Below are 20,578 nucleotides of genomic sequence, written 5' to 3' on the forward strand. Positions count from 1 at the left end.
TTCTGCACCAATGGCATGTAATGATTTTATTTTTGGGTAGAAGTAATGATTTTGTTGATGTCCCTCTTAAACAGGCTTTCCGATTTTGTTGTCTAAGATACAGGATATATATGCTTTTGAATGTATTTATTTCAGCTTGTTAGCTGAAGTGAGTGAAGGTTTGCCTAACCCCAGATTATGCTTCCTTCCCAATCTGGTAACTGTAATTCTTAAAATCTGCACTGATTTGATATTGGCCAGGTATCAGCTGGCATATCTAGATCTCTCTCAAATTTCTCTTTTTTTCTTTTTTGTTTCAGTAGTTTTATTAAAATGTGATGGTTATTTGATTAAGGGTGCTTCTAGGCGTCACTATGTCTATTGAAGTATGACACTTCACTATTTTTCTACTTGGCAGTACATGGGTTAGCCCATGTGATATAGGACTCCACATACATCTCAATGGCCAAACTTTGGCCAAAGTAAGGAAAGTTGCTCAAACCCCAGATTCAAAATTCTAGTAAAATTATCAAAATGCTATTAAATGGAGATGAATAACATGCAAAATGATGCCTTTTGTAACTTTAGCTACTTCCTCTACTCATTTTAAGCTGAAATTATACTTCCCTAACCATAGTGATGGGAAGAAAACCCTTTTGATTAAACTAATTATGTATGCTTGAAATAATAGTTGATTGAAATAGGTCTAGATATGCCTTTTCCGCAAAAATAATTGGGATCAAGATTCCATAGAGTGTTGTCTACTCACCTTAACAATTTACCTCTAATTGGATCAAGGTTCCATAGTTCTTGTCACCCATGGAAATTTTCTTGCACTGACCACCTAATGTGCCAAATGGAAAAATGATTTGATGAAGAATGGTTTATTTTGCGACTGTTCAAGGACTTCCAGAAGCAATATGTTTCAGATCGAGGTTGGGATTTCACTTGTTACACAGTTATTTGAAAGAAACTGAAACACCAAATTTTGCAGCAGATCATCTTTGCTCACCGGGATAGGACTAGAAAATTGATTCTTAGAGAGATCCAGTAAGTCAATCCCGACCGGTCTAAAGAGGAATGGGTTCTTTCAAGAGGTTGGATCTGAAATATTTTGTCGTGCTTGGTATGTATTCTTAGAATGCATTCTATGTCAATTTTGCATTCTCGGACAATAACAACTAGTTTTTTCATCCGAGAATGGGAAAACGATCTAGAATGCATACCAAACGCAGCCTGTCTGCAAAGGATTCAACTGGAAGAGGGTTTGGTAGTTGGCCTTGTACCTGATTGAAAGATGCATTCAATAGAGAGATTAGAAGAAAGATCCCAAAACCAGTTTGGTATAGGACCTGAAATGCTTGCACTTGAAATATACAGATAAGGTTTCCTTTTGAGTTTCAAGCCAATCGGAAAAGGAGGGACCTAGTTGACAAGACCTCATGTTGCGATTATTGATCAGGAATGGAGGAAACCACTTGGAGCCAAGGTTCAAAATCAAGGGATCGGACTCTGGATTGGTCATGGGCGATACCCTTCCAGATCAATACAAATCAGTCCGGATTGATCAAAAACACCTAAAATTAGTTTTTGTGTGGATCGGCTCATGTATCAGCCAGGATTGGTAGCTGTTATGATATCGGATCAGATTGACCGATGTTATCCGGATTGGATCGGAATGAAATTGGTCAGTATTGGTCATAATAATATAAATAAAATAAAAAACCTTAAAAAAAATTGAAAAAATCCAAAAAAAAAGAAAAGAAAAAGAAAAAGAAAAATCCCAAAAAATATAATAGAGCAAAATAGTTTTTGACAAACCTTTTATTAAGTGAAAAAATATACCCATCCCATCGACATTTAAGTGTGTCATTTTCTTCATTAGTCCCTTGAGAAGAAAGCAATGGATGCCATGTAGCGAGTAGATTCTAGCAGAAGAGGTTTAGTGGGTGGGATTCTAATCCAATGGGAGGGTCATAAGTCCAATCGGTTCCAGACTGTGTCTAACGAGATTGATGAGGGACGAGACCTCCTATCCCAGCTTATTTACTGTAGGCCGCTCCAAATGACATGAAAATGATCACTCTAATCTCGGGATAGGTCATGGCCAAACTGATCGGATACAAAATTAAAAAGCATGAGATATTAACTACTATGCTATGTTCAAGATTTTGAACTACAAAATTGGGTAGGGGCCGCGCGAACGCGTACCCCCGCTGCCACAAATTATGACGTACACTCTCCCACTTGGGGAGATGTTAGGCAGGCACCCTTCCCAAGTGCAATGGAAGTCACCAACCTAGGCAATGGGCCTTCTTGATCACCCATAAACCCCGTCCAGGTAAGTATGTTTTAATCTCATTGCTTTCCCTATTTATACAATTGTTTTCCTTTCTCTCTTCTACTACCTGAACCGATGTGGGACTAAATATGGGATCTATCAATGGTTTTGGACCTTTGGGGACTGTTTGGTTTGGGCAATCCCTCAAAGGTAGGTGTGTGTGTTAATTAAGGTGTTAAGTATTGGGATCAGATCAGATAAATCTCATCTCTGACGAGGTTTCTTTTCGTTTTATAATGGCTCTACTTCCACCAAATTAATTGCTCACACTCTTCAATGAAGAAAGCACCAATTAATAGAAACTTCAAACTCCATATAAAGTGTTTTTACTTGTCATCACCCTTCTTCAATCTATAAATTTGTACAGTTTTAAGTAATAGGCAGAAGTTTATATACACGGCCGAGCACACACACGGTCTACATTAATTATTGTTCGATGTGCATTTATATCCATTCAAATTGACCATAAAACCCCCACACCTTCCTATTGAATGAATGATGCATGGAATCTACCGTGCATGAACTCCTTTCCCTAATAGCTCCTTCAGCCTCTGGCTACAAAATTTTTAAAAGGATATCTAGTATCCCCCAATGAGAGTTGAACTGATGACCCCTTAATTGTGAACTGTTCTTCCTTGCAAACTAAGCTATCCCCTTGATATTAATATCCGAATTTGAAAATATTCACCTTCTTTCCCTCTTATCTATGGACTCCTATTCTCCAATTTTCTTCTTAAGTTTCAAATTTGAGACTAAAATTGAGTGCATTCCCTTAGTCCTCTCTCTTCTCCCGGAGCATTTTTTGTTTCAAATTTCAAACTCAAGAGAATAGATAGAGAATGTGATGGCTATAAATAAAGCTAGACACCCCACATCATTTACTCAGGTCCAAGCCAGTGTCTAAGAATTTGAACTCTAACCTGCTCTACGGGGTTAAAAGCCCAACCCAGGGTGGGCTTTGGGCTCATCAGGCCAAACTTGCACTCCCAAGTACAATGTGAGAATAGTTAAAACTTAAGTTTTGAAACTAGGCTCTTCTCCTACCCTGGGATGATAACAAAGATCACCCAATCGCAAGGTTTTAAGAATCGGTGAATCGGCAGATATGGATCGGAATCGACCATGATTGATTCTAATTTCAACTGATCAACAAAGCTGATTCACACCCAAAAACCCTAGAAATTCTCTGTTTTTGAATTTGAGATCAATTCTAGGGTTCTTAGCACCGATTCGGGCCAATTCCGATCCCAATATGACCGATTCCAAATCTGATTCTGTGTTTTAAAGAACAAATTAAAATGGGTAATGTAATATTATCAAAGAAAAACAAATGGAAAATCTCGATCGAGCCTGGAATCAATGCTTTTGATGTTTATCCCCCAGGGTTGTTGACAAGAGAGAGCTTCTCTTGGATCCTTCAACTCGACCCAAGTGAGAAACCATTGGATTATTGAAAACTCTGGATGGATTGAATCTTTGTGGCTCATTCATTCATTAGTGGGACCCATGGATGCTTCTTACACGCCAAGTTTTAAGTATAGAAAACAACCATTTGATAAGTATCAGTGGGGCCAGGGTCATTAACAAATTGTTTATTACATGTTTGTGTAACTCTAAACCGCCAGATATGGATCTAGAAAATTTTTTTGAAATTAGTTTTGGTAGGGGTGCGCCAGGCTCGTGCAGTAGTGCAACACATGAGCGACGCTTGAAGACCCCAGTAGCAAGCTACTGTAGTGGGCCCATCCCCAAAGAAAAATTAATTTAATATCATGTGGATCGATGATCCACGTATCAGATATTAAACTGATAAGAACAGATACTACACTTGATCTTAGCCAAAAGGCCGAGAAAGGTATGCTTTCTATATTATCTTAATTTCCATTTTATATCCAATCTCTAGTTATCCTTGTTTCCTCTCTAGCCGATGTGGGATTATTGATCATTTTTCCCCCCTTGCTTTGACCTCCTTACATGAGCATATGAGAACTATTGCAAGACATGCATTCACAAATTATGGACCAAGTTTCCCTCCATCCAACGTGAACGGGTCTCATTCACCGTAGGACGGGAGAGGACAAGAACGGGTATCGAGAGGGCATTTTGGAACATACTAAAACCCTTAGGATGGTGGGTGAACCATCCACTATGATTGGAGGGAGACTTAGTCCACAAGTACTCATAAGCGCTTATACCTGTAAGCCTACCTCCGTTCGCTAACCCATAAGATGGTTTGTTTTCTACGTTTTTTAACATCCCTCGCTTAAGTCTAAATTCAGGCAATACTTTCACATAGAATGATAGGAGTTGTGGAGTTTTTAATGGGTTGATGAGGCTATTTACTTGTCTTCTCAAGAATATGGGTCGGGTGAGTCTCTGGTGCGAATAATCTAATCATGCGTTGATTTGAGATCTGGTTTGATTTTATTTATTTGTTTTATTTTTTTGCATTAAACCATTGTATATCATTTTGTTACAGCCGGTTGAAACACTTGTTAATTGCGTTGACAAGATTGTGACAATTAGTATGGATCTTTGATCCAAAACCTAGATCCTCCATGTCTGCCCTACCTTTCTTCATTTTCAATATTTAAACTTTTCATGATGTTGGATTTATAATGTTCATATATCTTGGAAATTTTAATCATGTATTGATTAGAGAGATCTGGTTCGATTTTGTTTATTTGTTTTATTTTTTTCTTTTAATACAAATTTTTTTCTGCTGGTTTAAACCACTTGTGAATTGCATTGACAATGTTGTGGCAATCAGTGTGGGTCTTTGATCCAAAACTCAGATCCTCTATGCTTACCCTTCCTTTCCTCGTTTTAAATATTTTACCATTTTCTAATATATATATATATATATATATATATATTAGAAAAATTCAATCGTGCAATAATTGGAGATTTGATTCGGTTTTTTTATTCGTTTTATACTCTTAAGTTTTGGGCTTAGGGTTTACGGTTTAGGATTTAGGGTTTAGAGATTAGGGTATAGTGTTTAGTGTTTAGTGCTTAGGGTTTAGGGTATAGGGTTTAGGGGTTAGGGTTTAAAATTTAGGGTATAGGGTATAGGGTTTAGAGTTTAGGGTTTAGGGTTTAGAGTATAGGGTTTAGGATTTAGGGTTCAAGGGATAAGGTTTAGGGTTTAGGTTTTAGGGCTCAGGATTTAGGGTCTAGGATTTTATGTTTAGGGTTTAGGGTATAGGGTATAGGGTTTAAGATTTAGGGTTTAGGGTTCAGGATTTAGGGTTTAGGGTGTAGGGTGTAGGATTTAGGGTATAGGGTAGTTTAGGGTTTAGGGTTTAGGGTTTAGGGTATAGAGTTTAGGGTTTAGGATTTAGGGTTTGGGCTTTAGGGTTTTGGGTTTAAGGTACAAAGTTTAAGGTTTAGGGTATAGCGTGTAAGGTTTAGAGTATAGGGTATAGTGTTTATGGTTTTGGGTGTAGGGTTTGGGGTTTAGGGTTCAGGGTATAGGGTTTAGTATTTTTTGGGCCCTAAGCTTACTTAGAGGTAAATTCATGAGTTCTATTCGATTATTCTTTCCTATTCCTAGTCTTAAAAACCATCTGAACCTTGAATTGTCTAGTGACTCGTCAATAAGATAAATTTCTTGAAAAAATTATTGAAGGAACAGATGATCCCCTCTCTCGCCACTTGTGGCTTCCTAGACTTATCCCTACCGTTCCATCAACTAATCTTATTCTTGAATCTTGTTAGTGATATTGAGACAAAATATCTCTATGAATTTTTCAACTTTCTGTGTATACTAAATTACTATAGTATCATATAAATAATGATATATTTATATGATAGTATCATAAATAAAATAATAAATCTTAACCTTAACTTACATAATACGATTCTGTTAGTAGCTGGGAGCAAGAGCGAAAGCGAATTGGGGGTTTTCAAAAAAGGAAAGACGAAGCTTCATTTCAAAGCAAGCGAAGAAAACTACAAGGGTGGTCCTAGAGCAGCTCGACCGCAGGGTGGTCGTAGATCAGGGCTTTCTTCGTATTTTTCTTTTTTGCCAGGTTTCAGTCGATTTGTTGTGGATTGGACGATAGAAAAAACACCAAGCAGCGAGTAGGGCTTAGTCAAGGGTTTAGGCTTTAGGTTTTAGGATTTAGGGTTTACAATTTAAGGTTTAGGGTTAAGGGTTAAGGGTTAAGGGTTTAGGGCATAGGGTTTTGGGTTTCGAGAATAGGGTATAGGGTTTAGGGTTTAGGGTATAAGATTTAGGGTTTAAGGTTTACAGTTTAGGGTATATGGTTTAGGGTTTAGAGTTTAGGGTTTAGGGTTTAGGGTTTAGGATTTTAGGGTTTAGGATTTAGGGTTTAGGGTATAGGGGTTTAGGGTTTAGGGTTTAGGGTTTAGAAATAGGGTTTATGGTTTAGGGTATAGGGGTTTAGGGTTTAGGGTTTAGAAATAGGGTTTATGGTTTAGGGTATAGGGGTTTAGGGTTTAGGGTTTTGGATTTAGGGTTTAGGTTTAAGGTTTTTGGTTTAGGATTTAGAGTTTAGGGTTTAGGGTATAAGGTTTATGGGTTTAGAGTTTAGGGTTTAGAGTTTAGGATTTAGAGTTTAGGGTTTAGGGTTTGGAGTTTAGGGTATAGGATTGGGTAAAGCGTTTAGGGTTTCGGATTCAGGGTTTAGGGTTTAGAGTTTAGGATTTAGAGTATAGGGTTTAGGGTTTAAGGTTTAGCTTTTAGGGTTTATGGTTTAGGATGTAGGGTTTATGGTTTGTGTATAGGGTTTAAGGTTTAGGGTTGGGGAGTTAGGGTTTAGGGTTTAGGGTTTAGGGTTTAGGGTATAGGGTTAGGTGTTTAGGGTTTAAGTTATAGGGTTTAGTGTTGAGTGTTTTGTGTTTAGTGTTTAGGGTTTTTGTTTTGTGTTTAGTGTTTAGGGTTTTTGTTTTGGGTTTTGGTTTTAGGGTTTAGGGTAGGTTTTATTGTTTAGGGTTTACTACATGTTGAGAATAAAAATCATCTTCAAATTCAGCCAACAAAACAAGTGTGCTTTTCACCACTCGGTAAAGAATCCCTTGTTTCAGAAATTAGATCTATAAGTCAGAAACAAAAGATGTGTTGATGAGATTGATTTGTAATTAGATTTCGAAGTATGAAAGAGAAACAGAACCACATGCACACACCAGCTATATTCATGGTCCTATCCTACAAAACCTGTTTTGTGTAGAAACCAACTGCGTATCCAACTTGATATAATAAAAAGCATTATATTTTAATTTTGGGGGAGGAATCTACACACCACTGGCATATGTCGGAATCTCCAACGCCAACGAAATAGGGGGAGAAGATGCTGCACAGTTTGTATACGAGGCGTCCAACATGGTCAGGGAGGAGAGATTGCAAAAGAAATGTATATGTAGGCTTTTCCGTTTGTATAAATATCAATCATTTTCTTAATGAGGACGGTACCTCTAATATTTTATTAATAGAAGTAAAAATGTTTACAAGTACTTTGATGTGAAAAAAATAAAATATCAAAGAATGTAAAATCAAAGGAAATACAAGAATAGAAAGAAACAGAACTCCACAGTCCACGCTCGATCCAACCTGATCAGGTCCCCTAACCAACAATTGAAGAAGATGATTTTCTACGTTTCTTTATCACGCAAATCATCAATTCTGGAGACTGTAATTGCAGAATAAAGCATGTGGTTAATACTATGGACCATTTCCATGGATAAATTAGAGACAATTTTATTATGTAAGAAAGAAAACCATATATTAAGTTTCAATTAAAACAACTGATGATGGAATTAAAACTAATTAATTAATTACCTTGGTAAGTCTATACTCGTGCATAATCCAATCAGTCTTCTTCCCCTTATTGGATGTACGGTTATCATTAGTATAAATTAGATACGTCAACTGTTTAAAATAACCGATGATCACCACCAGCCTTTGACTTTGATGAAGGTGGTTATCTCTAACCAGTCTATCTCCCGTACTCGCTCTCCAAAAACCATTACCAGCTCTACGCTCAGCTCTGGAACTGTTCTCCGATAACTTTCTCCAAGGAACAAAGAAGTAGAGAGCTTTTTTGGCACCATTGTTAATCATGTCAGCCCCTATATATATATAATTGCATCACCATTAGTAGTGAATCTAACAAAAACTTAATAGAAAGACAAAAAAAGAAGAAGAAGAATTGAAGAAATAAAATAGGTAAAGTAAGTAAGTACCTGGAAGTAACCATGGCTCCTTGGTGTAAACATCAAAATCCTTCACTGCATTTGAAGGGAGGTTTCTGCCACTCAATCTGTTTCCGAGATAATCGACCAATAGAACTTTGTCGGTCGGAGTGAATCGAAACCCCATGGCAATCCCTTTTCTTCTTTTGATCGTTCATCAGATATGTAATTAACAGCATTAACCGACTCTGATGAGGGGAGCATTAATGCGCTGCTTATCTCTTCTTTTTCTTCTTCAGTAAAGCCCAAAAGTTCATCCACACTGAAGAACATTTGATCCATATTGTTAAATTCGTCTGGTATCAACCATTTCTCGGGGGCCACCTCAAGGCTAATGGCAGCCGAAGGGAGCATTTGACTGCTCATCATCAGAGAAGACTGAAATCCGTCGTTCAGTGGTTCCATCTCTTCTTCTTCTTCTACTGCTGCTTTTAACAAAAAAATATAAAAAAGAGGGGAAAATGGTGAACACCACAAACTCTCGATCGATCGATCGATCACCTGTCACTGTTTAGAAAGTGGAAGAAAACAAAGGAGCGAATTAAGGTTGAATGCAGTAGCGGCCAGGGAGTGAATTAAGTGGGAGTGAACCCTAAGATTGAATGTTAATAAATGTTATATACATATAGTTGATCAGTTTAGCAACTATCTAGGAATTAGACAACAACTAGGAATCCTAGTAGAACTCCATTTATTTGTGTATTCGGACAACAAAATTAAATTAAGCGGTACAATTGTGTCGGAGTAGTAGGTTAGTGATTCCAAAGATTTAGGAAATGACTTGGGCACATGGGTCCCATCCTGATCCTGGGATAAAACATTACAGAAAATTATCCTCTCCAATTCCTTAAAGTGTAGCAGTACAACAGTGCTATGTGGAGATCGATGTTGACACCTGGCAGCTGTTGCATCCAATGATTCGAGCTCATTGATATGGAAGGTTGGATGTGGCAACTGCCAGGTGTCAACATCTCCACCTAACACTGCCACACTTTAGGAATTGGCCGGAGAGGATTTCGATATATATATATATATATATATATAACCTTTATATTTTTCAAGTATCCTAGTTATTTGCCGAGCCCACTGTCTAATTTCCACATAAGATAGCCTCATACGTGGAGGACCACAAGAATAGTGCCGGGAATCACAAGCTTTGTTTATTATTATGGAAAAAAAAAATTACACTCACATTAGAGTAATTCTTATATGACTCTAAATTCTATTTTTTTTTTTTTTTTCTCTCTTTATTCCATATCAGATGATACCCGTGACCGTTCTCGATTTGTACATGCATATATGCCGTGAGAGAAAAAAAAGTCAAAAATATTGAGCCATCCGATTGGACATATTGTTAATTTTATTTTGTACCATTCAAATGAATATGATGAAAATGCTCAACTCAAGATACAAACTATACTACCCAATAATTAATGCTCTGTCATTCACATTATTTATGTTCTCTCTTGTATAATTAGTTTTGCATGATAAGTGCCACCGTTATGCCTATCTATTTAAAGAAAAGTTATTTGTAGTTTTTTGAGTATCAAATCCTTTTTCAGATTGTAAAGAGCTAGGGTGATTGAATTTTTTATTTTTTTTTTAAATGTTGAGATTTTTTTGGGGGACCATTGCTAATGGGACGTTGGAGGAAATCAATTTTTTTTTCTGTTGTCGCACACAATGAGCAACTGACCCTGTTAAGATGCTAAGGTGAGAGATGTTATATGTTCTCATTTTCCTATATATGCCCATGAGAAAAGATACGCTTAAAATGAACATCGATCAAAATCAGCCCTTATTTTGGGTGAGGGAGAGGTGGGGGTGGGAGAAGCTTCATGGGAGGGGGAGGGGGAGGGGGAGGGGGGAGGGGAGGTACAATGTGCGCCAACCGATCGGGCACCTCTCGTGTGGGAGGAAAATATTTGGCTGCAACCCGGATTGCAGTCATGTTCTTGCTGCCCAAAGGTAGGCACCAACTTGAAATAATTCCAAAGATTTAGAAACTTGGGCATGTGGATCCATCCTGGGATAAGATTAGACACTTTAATTACGGGGTTAGGATTTCAAATCCCAAATCGATCCCCTAATAACTGTTTATATGATATTTAATAATATATAAGCTTTATATTTTTAAGTGTCCTAGTTATTGCCAAGGCCACTGTCTAGGTTCCACATAAGATAGCCTCATACGTGGAGGACTACAAGAATAGTGCCGTGAATCACAAGCTTTGTTTATTATTATTGCAAGAAAAAAAAATACCATCAAATTAGAGTAATTCTTATATGATTCTAAATTCTATTTTCCTTTTTTTTTTTTTTTTTTTCTTTTTCTTTTTTCCATATCAGATGACATACCCGTGCCTAGATTGTTCTCAATTTGTACATGCATATATGGCTCAAGAGAAAGAAAAAGTCGAAAAGACATGACAGTGGCTTTAGTGCAAATCTAATCTGCATACAAACACAAGCGATTAAGATTACTGCTGGAGAATTTGGATTGTGAAAGTTAGATGTCAAATTTGGGAATTAGCATTTCTAATAAGAGAAGAGTAATGGAGAATTGAACATATTTATGTACTTACAAGGGTTAAGGTTAGGACAGGTCACATAAAATCAGTTTGTCTATTTTTTAGGGAGGGGGGTTGACCATAAATTTTTAGGGTTTTCGGAATTGGTAAGTGTATTCCTATTTAGCTCTTTAAAACCTTGTGATAGGATGATGGTTTAAGTAAGTCTCAATTTGGTTTGGATTATGAAGGGGCATCGGCCAAGTCTGAATTGATAGGAATGGGGATAAAAACATGCATTGTGGGTTTCAGAGGAAATTTTTTTTTTCCCATCCATATCTCCTAAGGCCCAGCTGCCCGTAGCAGCCTGTGCGCCCTGATAGGGCCGCGCACGCAATGATCGCCTTACCCCCACTCAGACAAGTCTGTGCCGCACAACCTACTACGGGCAGCTGGGCCATAGACGATCCGCATTGTTATATATATCATCACATAAGTTATAGCTATTTATTGTGCCATCCGATTGGACCTATTGTTAATTTTATTTTGTACCATTCAAATGAATATGATGAAAATGCTGAACTTATGATACAAACTATATGTTAGAGTACAATGCTACCCATTAATGCTCCGTCATTCACATTATTTATGTTCTCTCTTGTCTAATTAATTTTGCATGAGTCCCACCGTTATGCTGATCTATTTAAAGAAAAGTTATTTATAGATTTTTGAGTATCAAATCCGTTTTCAAATTGTAAAGAGTTAGGGTGATTGAATGTTTTTAAAAAAAATTTAAATGTTGAGATTTTTTTTTTCAAATGTCCCCATGTTTGGTACATTTTGTTGTAACCAAAGTGGTGAACTTAAAAAGTAACGTTTGTATTGCTCTTTGTTTTATTCTTAAAAGTTTGTTAAGTTAAGGAAGGGGGAAATTCAAAATAATTTGAAAACGATTTGTCATTATTATTTTCAAGAGTTGTTATTGTCATGCACGTTTTTTGAGAATACATGTAAACAAAAATTATTTTACCCTCATTCAAAGAAGAATTAGTATATTAAAACAAAGGTAAAAAAACACTAACAGGTTGCATTGTTTCTTAGCCCAGAGACAAGACCGCATGAAACTACTGTTAAGTCCCAGTGAAGTAAAATATCTCATTTAGAAAAATCTTCAATATACACTCTCATTGTCTCCCGCACTAATGCAGATGCCATATGACCAAACATCGATCTCTTAACCCAAAAACAAAATAAGGTTACAATTTTTTTTATCGACTTTAACAACAAATTTTCTCATCATTAAAAAAAGTATATTCGGTTAAACAAAAGTGGATGGACAATTTGGTATGGATATCCATTTTTGAATAATTGAATAATTTCATATCTATGCCAAAAGAATCCCTTCAATTCAAATGGGCCAAGCGGCCAACCAGTGCTATCAAATTCCGAGCACTTTGATTGAAATAGCATTCAAAATGTGCATTGATGGTTGCATTTGCTTCACGCCCCCTGAAAATGCCCATTTGTCCAAATGCCCCCTTATAACATTTCTAATTGCAAATTCTCTCTTATTTTCAAAAAATGCTCATTTGTTCAAAATGTCCCCCACAACATTTCTAATTGCAAATTCTCTCCCATTTTCAAAACATTATAGCAGTTTTGTCCCTACCGTTTAGTTGGGACAATCAATTAGGATTGAAACTGAAAAAATATTCTCCAAATTAGTTAGGGTTTGAACCTATCTAGAAAGCTAACAACTGCATACTCACCAAACATCCAATATTACTTAAGCTTGAAGTCACATTAATATATTTAAGTTAGAGTTGGGTAGGGGCCGCGCGAACGCGTACCCCCACTGCCACAAATTATGACATACACTCTCCCACTTGGGGAGATGTTAGGCGGGCACCCCTCCCAAGTGCAATGGAGGTCACCAACCTAGGCAATGGGCCTTCTTGATCACCCATAAACCCCGTCCAGGTAAGTATTTTTCACCCTCATTGCTTTCCCTTATATATACATTAGTCTGCTTTCTCTTCTCTACTAGCTGACCGGTGTGGGACTAAAAACCCACCTCCTTTCCCATATTATCTTATTTTTGTATGTGTATCTGCAAGTGATTTTGGTCCTCTAGCTAGCTGCTTAAATGACTTATTTACCCAAAAAAAAAAAAATACATAAATGACTTATTTATTCATTCACGAAGTGAGATATAATGAAAGCCTAGCTGAAACTTCAATTGTGAAATTGAAATTGCACTTTTGGTCTGTTGAATATTTAAGAAATAATATAGATTAACCACATGGTAAATTACAGATTCAAATCAATTTGTATGCCCTCCCACATGTTTTTTGATTGAGCATCTCCACTATTCTAAATTTTATAATACTTTAGGGAAAAACGGCTGTCCAAGAGTGAAGATATTGCGCCTAGAAACAGATGGCGTGAAATGACCACCTTCCCCCCTCCCCCCAAGAAAGACAAAAATCTCACCCCTATTGATGATTTTTCAGGCATTTTCATTGGCTTCTGCGACAGAAACTCTTCTCCAATATTTTATTTTGTCACTTGGGCAAACTCCATTTGGATTGAAACTTAAAATGTGAAGAGGGTCTTTAATGAACAAATGCTTGCTCAGTTGGTCGATGGTTTGCCAGTAGAATGCATGCTCCCAGGAGGTCACGGGATTGACTCTCCTGCTTCACATTTGTGCCATGAGGCACTCCTCCCTCCCCCTGCAATATTCATCAGGATGTATTTGATATGCTATCGATCTTAGCCAATACTGATCTAGATTAGACCCATGATCAGCTGCGATCATGATTTAAAGATTCGATGTCGATTTGTGTTGGCTCAGTATCGGCCCAGACTGGTCTGTGTCGGATCCATATCGGCTTAGATCAGTTCGGATCAGATTGTACTTTTTTGAAATTTTTTGAACCGGGTCGGCCAAATAACCAATCCAAGAACTGATAGGTAGCCCCTGACAAGAATCGGCCAAGAACAGGTATTGACCTGATCCGATTGATTCCATTGATTTGATACCAATTCCTCAGTTCCTTGCTTACCACGGGAAGATAATTCAGATCACCCAATCGTAAATCAAGATTTAAGAAAAAGAACAAAATTGATAAAATGTAATTATGAAAGAAAAAAACAAAGAAAAAAGAAATGAAGAATGCTAACACACCAGAACTAGATTGATCGATCCGCCATCTTGATGAGCCCCTCGATCGATCGAGCCTAGAATCAATGCTTTTGATGTTTATCACTCAGGTGGAATTGGATCCGATCCGATCCAATTCAATGGGGCCAGGGTAGAGTTGCAGTTAGGGCGGGGTTGGGTTGGGCCAGGCTTTTTTAAGACCCCGGTCCAACCCTAAGTCACCTTAGTTGGGCCCAGGTCCGACCTGACCTGACTCAGGGCCTGGAAAATTCAACTCTGACCCGCCCTCAGGGTCAAGTTGGGTGACTTTGATTGGCCCCGATCATGGAGTGGGGGAAGGGAGAGATGCATGGACTAGATTGAGTTGGGCTGGGTTTTGGAGAAAATTATCAATTTTATATAAAATAACACTATAATAAAATATATTATCACTTATTATATTTATATATATATATATATATATATATATATATATATATAAAAGAAAATATGTGTGATATTTAAAGTTTATAATATATATAGTATATCAATATATATTTTATAGTATAACTTAAAATAGGGTCGGACTAGGCCAGGCCGGACTCAAACCGAAGCCTCAACCCTAGCCCGACCTGACCATAACTCAGGGCTAGAAATTCTTAACCCTGACCTGCCCTCAGGATCAGATATCTCAACTCAGGCCCTGTTCAGGCTCACGGCGTGCCAGGGAACAAAGCATCTATTGGTACCTGCAATTCAATCCAGTGAGCCCAAAATACTCTTCTTCCAGTATCAAAGCAACTATTTGGATTTCTTTATTGAATGAAACCTTGGTTCTTTGTTATAATGTGAAGGTTTATTAGTAGGCAGAAGGGACCCGCCATACATACATGATACATGGATGGAGTGGTTTAATGAATCACAGCCGTTTGATAAGGTACCAATGGGGGCCAGGGAAATTAGAAGCTATTACTATATGTTTTTCAATCCAGAGTCTAGAATCGTTTTCCCAACCAAACCTTAAGATTAATGGTTACCTGTTCATTTAAGCCGTCAGATTTGGATATTTGCAAAACTTTTAATTAGTTTTGGTAGGGGTGCGCCAGGCCCGTGTACTAGTGCAACACATGGTCGACGCACGAAGATCCCAGTAGCAAGCTACTATTGTGGACCCTCCCCCAAGAAAAATTAATTTAATATCATGTGAGTCGATGACCCACGTATCAGATATTAAACTGATAAGAACAGATACTACACTTGATCTTAGCCAAAAGGCCGAGAAAGGTATGCTTTGAAACTCGTTTCGATTCCCATTTTATTGAGGGTCACCACCTATCCTTATTCTCTCTTTAACCGATGTGGGAGTATTGACCATTCTCTTTTCTAGCTTTAACCTCCTTACATGAGTATATGAGAACTATTGCAAGAGACTCTATTCATAGGTCACTAAGTATTAAGCGTCTATGCCAGTAAGCCTACCTCGATGCTCTTCACCCATAAAAGGAGGTGTGAAGTTTTTAATGGGTTAAGGCTGTTGTCTTGTTTTCCTAGAAATAAGTCTAGGTGAGTGAGTTATTGGTGATTCTTTAATGGGTTGTTTTGTTTTCGAAACATGCCAGAATGGCTTAAAAGTGCATACATCATTGCATCAACATCGTAGATTTGTCTCCTGTAGAGTTCCTCGTGATCTTCGATTTGATATATATTTTGACCATATATTAGTTCAGGTCCGAACTAAACCAAGTGGTTCTCTAAGGGTAGCTCTGTACTTTTTAGGTTAGGGTTTTCTTATATAATGTTGTTATCTCTTTGAGAGATGTGAGATTGAGGGTTTGTATTTTTGCTTTACAGAAGTAGTAGAATCGTTCTATCGGTCGGCTGTGGATGTAACCTTCTCTTTCTCTTCGATTTTCTTCTGCAAAATCACCATTCTAGGGTTTGTTTTTCTAATCGAGTGCCTGTTGCAAAAAACAAGACAATGGTTGTAATCATCCAAGTCTGAGGAAAATGGGATCAAAGAGAAAAACGATAAATCTCTTCAGATCATAAATGTTTCGAGCTGAAATATTGCATACAAATTCCGAATGGCTCCCAAGTCTCCTTCTTCCCTTCCTCTTCAATTTCATCTCCCTCATCTTCATCTTCTTCGGTAAATATAATCCATGTCAGATCCCTCAAGACAGCACTTCCCCCCATTTCCTAATCGGCTCACTACCTCAACCACCCATACTCCAAGCCTTAGCCCATCCCCTCCACATGAGATCATGGAAACCCATACCCAAAACCTATCCCCTCCCCTCAAACCTTCTTCTCCCATTCGTTCAGATGGTCTTCTTGGAATTTCTCCAACCTCTGGTTCTTCATTTAAGAAGAAGGGTACAAGTTCAAATTTATCCTTCCAACACAATTAGATGGTAAACCGGCTAGTTGCCTTTTTCCTACCTAAACATTTTGAATTAGGGACTCCGTTATAGGATCATATGGATTTCACCATACTAGAGTACAACAACAACAACAACTATAACCTTATCCCAACTAAATGGGATCGGCTAGATGGATCCGAAGAGGATATGACAATAAAAGAAATAAGAGAAGTAAAAAAGAAGTACAAGAAGTAAAAGAAAGAAGAATAGAAAATAAGTAAATGAAAAAAGTCAAAACAGCATTCCAGGAACATTCCCTTACAAGGGGTCGACTACATGGGTCCTAGTCCTCCAAACAACTCTATCTACGGTCATACTAGGATCGAGCCCTACCACATGCATATCCTTTCTTACCACTTCTCCAATAGTCATCTTAGGCCTGTCCCTACTTCTTTTAGCTCCGTCAAACTGAATCTGGGCACTCTTCCTTACCGATGCTTCCATAGGTCTCCGTTGGACATGACCATACTACCTTTAGCGGCTCTCACGAAGCTTGTCCTGAATTGGTGCAACTCCCAATTTGATTCTAATACAATCATTCCTTACTCAACATTCTAGAGTAATAATTGAAAATAAAGATTTGGGCAAAACAAATAGTTTCTCCACTTTTCTTTGTTCCAGGTGATCAAAAGAAGAGAACCTAACAACTAGAAAGTGAGATTTTCTTACCTTTCTAACTCACCCATTTTTTGTTGTACAGAATTATCCTCCATCAATTCCAATTTAGATTCCAATTCAAATTTTAATAGCAATGTTTGGCATTATGTAAATATCTTGTCCAATTATGTTGGTGATTGATGAGGCCGAAATGAACCATATTTTCATTGTTTAGAAAATCTTATTTGTTTGGCTACTCATCTTAATCCATACAAAGTTAATGGTATTAGGATACAAGGAATATTGTGTAATATTTTGTTGTTCTGTGTTTGTACACAAGGTCTTTGATGAGATGATTGCCGTTAACATGATCCAGTAAGAAACCAATGATCAAGGTCATGTGTATCTCAATGTTGCATTATTTGTTCTTTTGATAAGACTGTTTTGTAATTTAGAACCAAGCCCATGGACATGGCTTTGTAACTATGGGATCAGATAACTTAGGCATTTTATCAGAAAATTAATTTGTATAATAGTTCAAGACATTCAAAACAGAACTGATTGGAGGGTAAGGATCCGTGTAGCCAAACCCCATTTAGTTGGAATAATGCTGAGTTGAGTTGTAATAGCTCTTGACACCCAAAACGTCCATATAAACCACAAACCAAAGTCGAATCCAAAAAGTATAAATTAATTATGTCATTTGTAGAATGCTATCACATTCCTAGCTGTTAGATTGGAATAATACTCAAATGTGCATTCATGTTGGTTTTTTTTTTTTTTTTTAAATGGCTGTGGAGCTTCTTCAATTGGGCCATCATGGCCATGGATTTTTGTCTAACCGTTCTTAATTGGTTAAGAACAGAACACTCACCTAAAACTTAAGTGACATTAAAATATTTAAGTTAGAGTTGGGTAGGGGCCGTGCAAACGCGTACCCCCGCTGCCACAAATTATGACGTACACTCTCCCACTTGGGGAGATGTTAGGCGGGCACCCCTCTCAAGTGCAATGGAGGTCACCAACCTAGGCAATGGGCCTTCTTGATCACCCATAGACCCCATCCAAGTAAGTATGTTGCACAATCATTGCTTTCTCTTATTTGTACTCTAAGTCTCCTTTCTATCTTCTACTGGCTGTCCTATATCGGATTAAAAAAAAACCCCACCTTCCTTTCAATTCTATATTACTTTTGTATCCATGTATGCAAATGATCTTGGTTCTCCGCAACACAAATGACTTATTTGATCATTAAAGAAGTATTTATCAAAAAAGATAAAAAATTATTAAAGAAGTGAGGGTTACAGTGAAAGACTAGCTGAAACTTCAATTTTGAATCGATGAATATTTAAAATTTGAGAAAAGGAACGTTAACTGGTCTCGTGGTTCTTACGCCCAGACATAAGAGTGCACAAAAAGACTATTCAGCCCTAGTGAAATAAAAAATCTCAACCAAACCAATGCATTTGGGCGCACCCCTTCATTGGTCTCCGTGCTGATACAGTCCACAAGGGCTACATGACCATTTTCCACTGGTTAGCATTTTGCTCTTAAGAAATAATATAGATTAACCACATGGCAAATTTTAGACTCGAATCAATTTGTATGTCTTCCCACATTTGTCGATATACCATATCCTCACGGTTCTAAATTTTATAATATTTTATTGGGTAAGAGATTTGCCCAACGGCAGGTTAATTTCATAATTGTATGCTGACACCCCTCATAAGACTCAATCACTGTAGCATATCCTTGTAAAATGTCTCATATACCCCCCTATTATTAATGTTTTTCCATAATATCCCTCTTCCAAGGCATGAAACTACACATTAGCTGTGTACCAAACCCTCTCCCTACTTTATTTTGTCACTTTTTTTTTGGTAAAATTATTTTGTCGCTTGACAAACTCCATTTATATTGAATCTTAACATGTGAAGAGGGACCTTAGTGAACAACTACTTGCTAAGTTGGCTTACCAACCGATTGCATGCCCCTAGAAGGTCACAGGATCGACTATCTTGCTTCACATTTGTGCCGACTATCTTGCTTCACATTTGTGCCATAAGGCACCCCTTCCTTCTACTCGGATATCAATATCAAACACATACCAATTTGGATCGATCTATATCGGCCTTAAATTGGGTTGGAGTCAGGAAAAAGGTAATGTTTCAAGATCGGACCCTGATTCGCCACTGTCATGGTTTTAAGATTCAGTATCCACCCGAGCCGTTTCCACCAATTCGATATCGATTCCTCGTTCTTTGCCTACCCTGGGAAGATAATGCAGAGGATCAGGATCGTCTCCAGGAAGCTTAGTGCCCATGGTGCTGCCAGGGGGCATCCAACGGTTGAGCTATGCCGCACACATCTCGGCAACGCCTAAAGATGTGTGTGGCACAGCCCAACAACTGGCAGCACCCTGGGTGTGCTGGGCTCCCTGGAGATGAGTTAAATTCTAATGCACATCACCCAATCGTATAGAAAGAACAAATTAAAATGAACAACCTGTAATATTATCAATGAAAAAGAAATGGAGAATGCTAACACATCAGATGTTTTATGAAGCGTTTGGTTGCGTAAATCTTTTGGATGTGATCTGATTGTGGATGATTAGAGTTGCAGCTCCATTAGATGTTTTTATCACACCATACATGACTTAGGGGCCATTAGTGGGACCCATGGATGTACATGAAGTGTTGGAATTGTTGAATGATACCAACCGTTTGATAAGTATCACTGGGTCCAGGGCTTATTTACCCTAGAAGTTATTATTCTCCCCAACTTCAAGATTGATGAGATCTTCCAAAAAATTTTGAAGTTAGTATTGGTAGGGGTGCGCCAGGCCCGTGCAGTAGTGCAACACATGGGCGACGCTTGAAGACCCAATAGCAAGCTATTATAGTGGGCCCTCTCTCAAAGAAAAATTAATTTAATATCATGTGGATCGATGATCCATGTATCAGATATGGGTTTTTTATAATTACCACCCCAAAATTTTTGATACTGTTACCCTCCTAAAAACTTTCAAACAACCATTACCCTCCTCTGCTGCATACTAATAACTAACTGGTCCCGTTACATTTTCGTAACGGAGAGGATTAGTCGTGACAGTGTACCGTTGTCACGGATTTTTTAAGACAAAAATACCCTTTTGGGGTGGTAATTGTAAAAAAACCCCACCCCATCACCGTTTCTATGTTGATAAAAAAACCTGCAACCCATCTTCCCTAAATCGATTGGGGAAGATGAGTTGCAGCAAGGTTGTTTCGATCTTCCTAGTCCCTCCCCCCCCCCCCCCCCTCTTTTCTATTCAGATCTGGGCTGTAAGTTTCCTTCCCTTAGGCGACCCTAACCCTTGAAGTATCTC

General features: G+C 37.9%; 5 non-coding genes and 1 pseudogene across 5 annotated transcripts; all 6 read right to left on the reverse strand.

Annotated features, from left to right (window-relative positions):
- Positions 1-2,167: 2,167 nt before the first annotated feature.
- LOC122644344 lies at positions 2,168-2,328 on the reverse strand. The gene has a single exon (XR_006330283.1). It is a non-coding gene; the product is annotated as a U1 spliceosomal RNA (small nuclear RNA).
- Positions 2,329-3,982: 1,654 nt separating this feature from the next.
- LOC122644373 lies at positions 3,983-4,179 on the reverse strand. Its single transcript, XR_006330309.1, has one exon. It is a non-coding gene; the product is annotated as a U2 spliceosomal RNA (small nuclear RNA).
- Positions 4,180-12,873: 8,694 nt separating this feature from the next.
- Positions 12,874-13,034, reverse strand: LOC122644342. The gene has a single exon (XR_006330281.1). It is a non-coding gene; the product is annotated as a U1 spliceosomal RNA (small nuclear RNA).
- A 2,249-nt stretch (positions 13,035-15,283) lies between these two features.
- Positions 15,284-15,479, reverse strand: LOC122644372. Its single transcript, XR_006330308.1, has one exon. It is a non-coding gene; the product is annotated as a U2 spliceosomal RNA (small nuclear RNA).
- A 2,647-nt stretch (positions 15,480-18,126) lies between these two features.
- Positions 18,127-18,287, reverse strand: LOC122644360. Its single transcript, XR_006330298.1, has one exon. It is a non-coding gene; the product is annotated as a U1 spliceosomal RNA (small nuclear RNA).
- A 1,752-nt stretch (positions 18,288-20,039) lies between these two features.
- On the reverse strand, positions 20,040-20,178 carry LOC122644385 (annotated as a pseudogene).
- Between the last annotated feature and the right edge of the window lie 400 nt (positions 20,179-20,578).

The sequence above is a fragment of the Telopea speciosissima genome, chromosome 10 (assembly GCF_018873765.1).
Source record: "Telopea speciosissima isolate NSW1024214 ecotype Mountain lineage chromosome 10, Tspe_v1, whole genome shotgun sequence".
Lineage (NCBI taxonomy): Eukaryota > Viridiplantae > Streptophyta > Magnoliopsida > Proteales > Proteaceae > Telopea > Telopea speciosissima.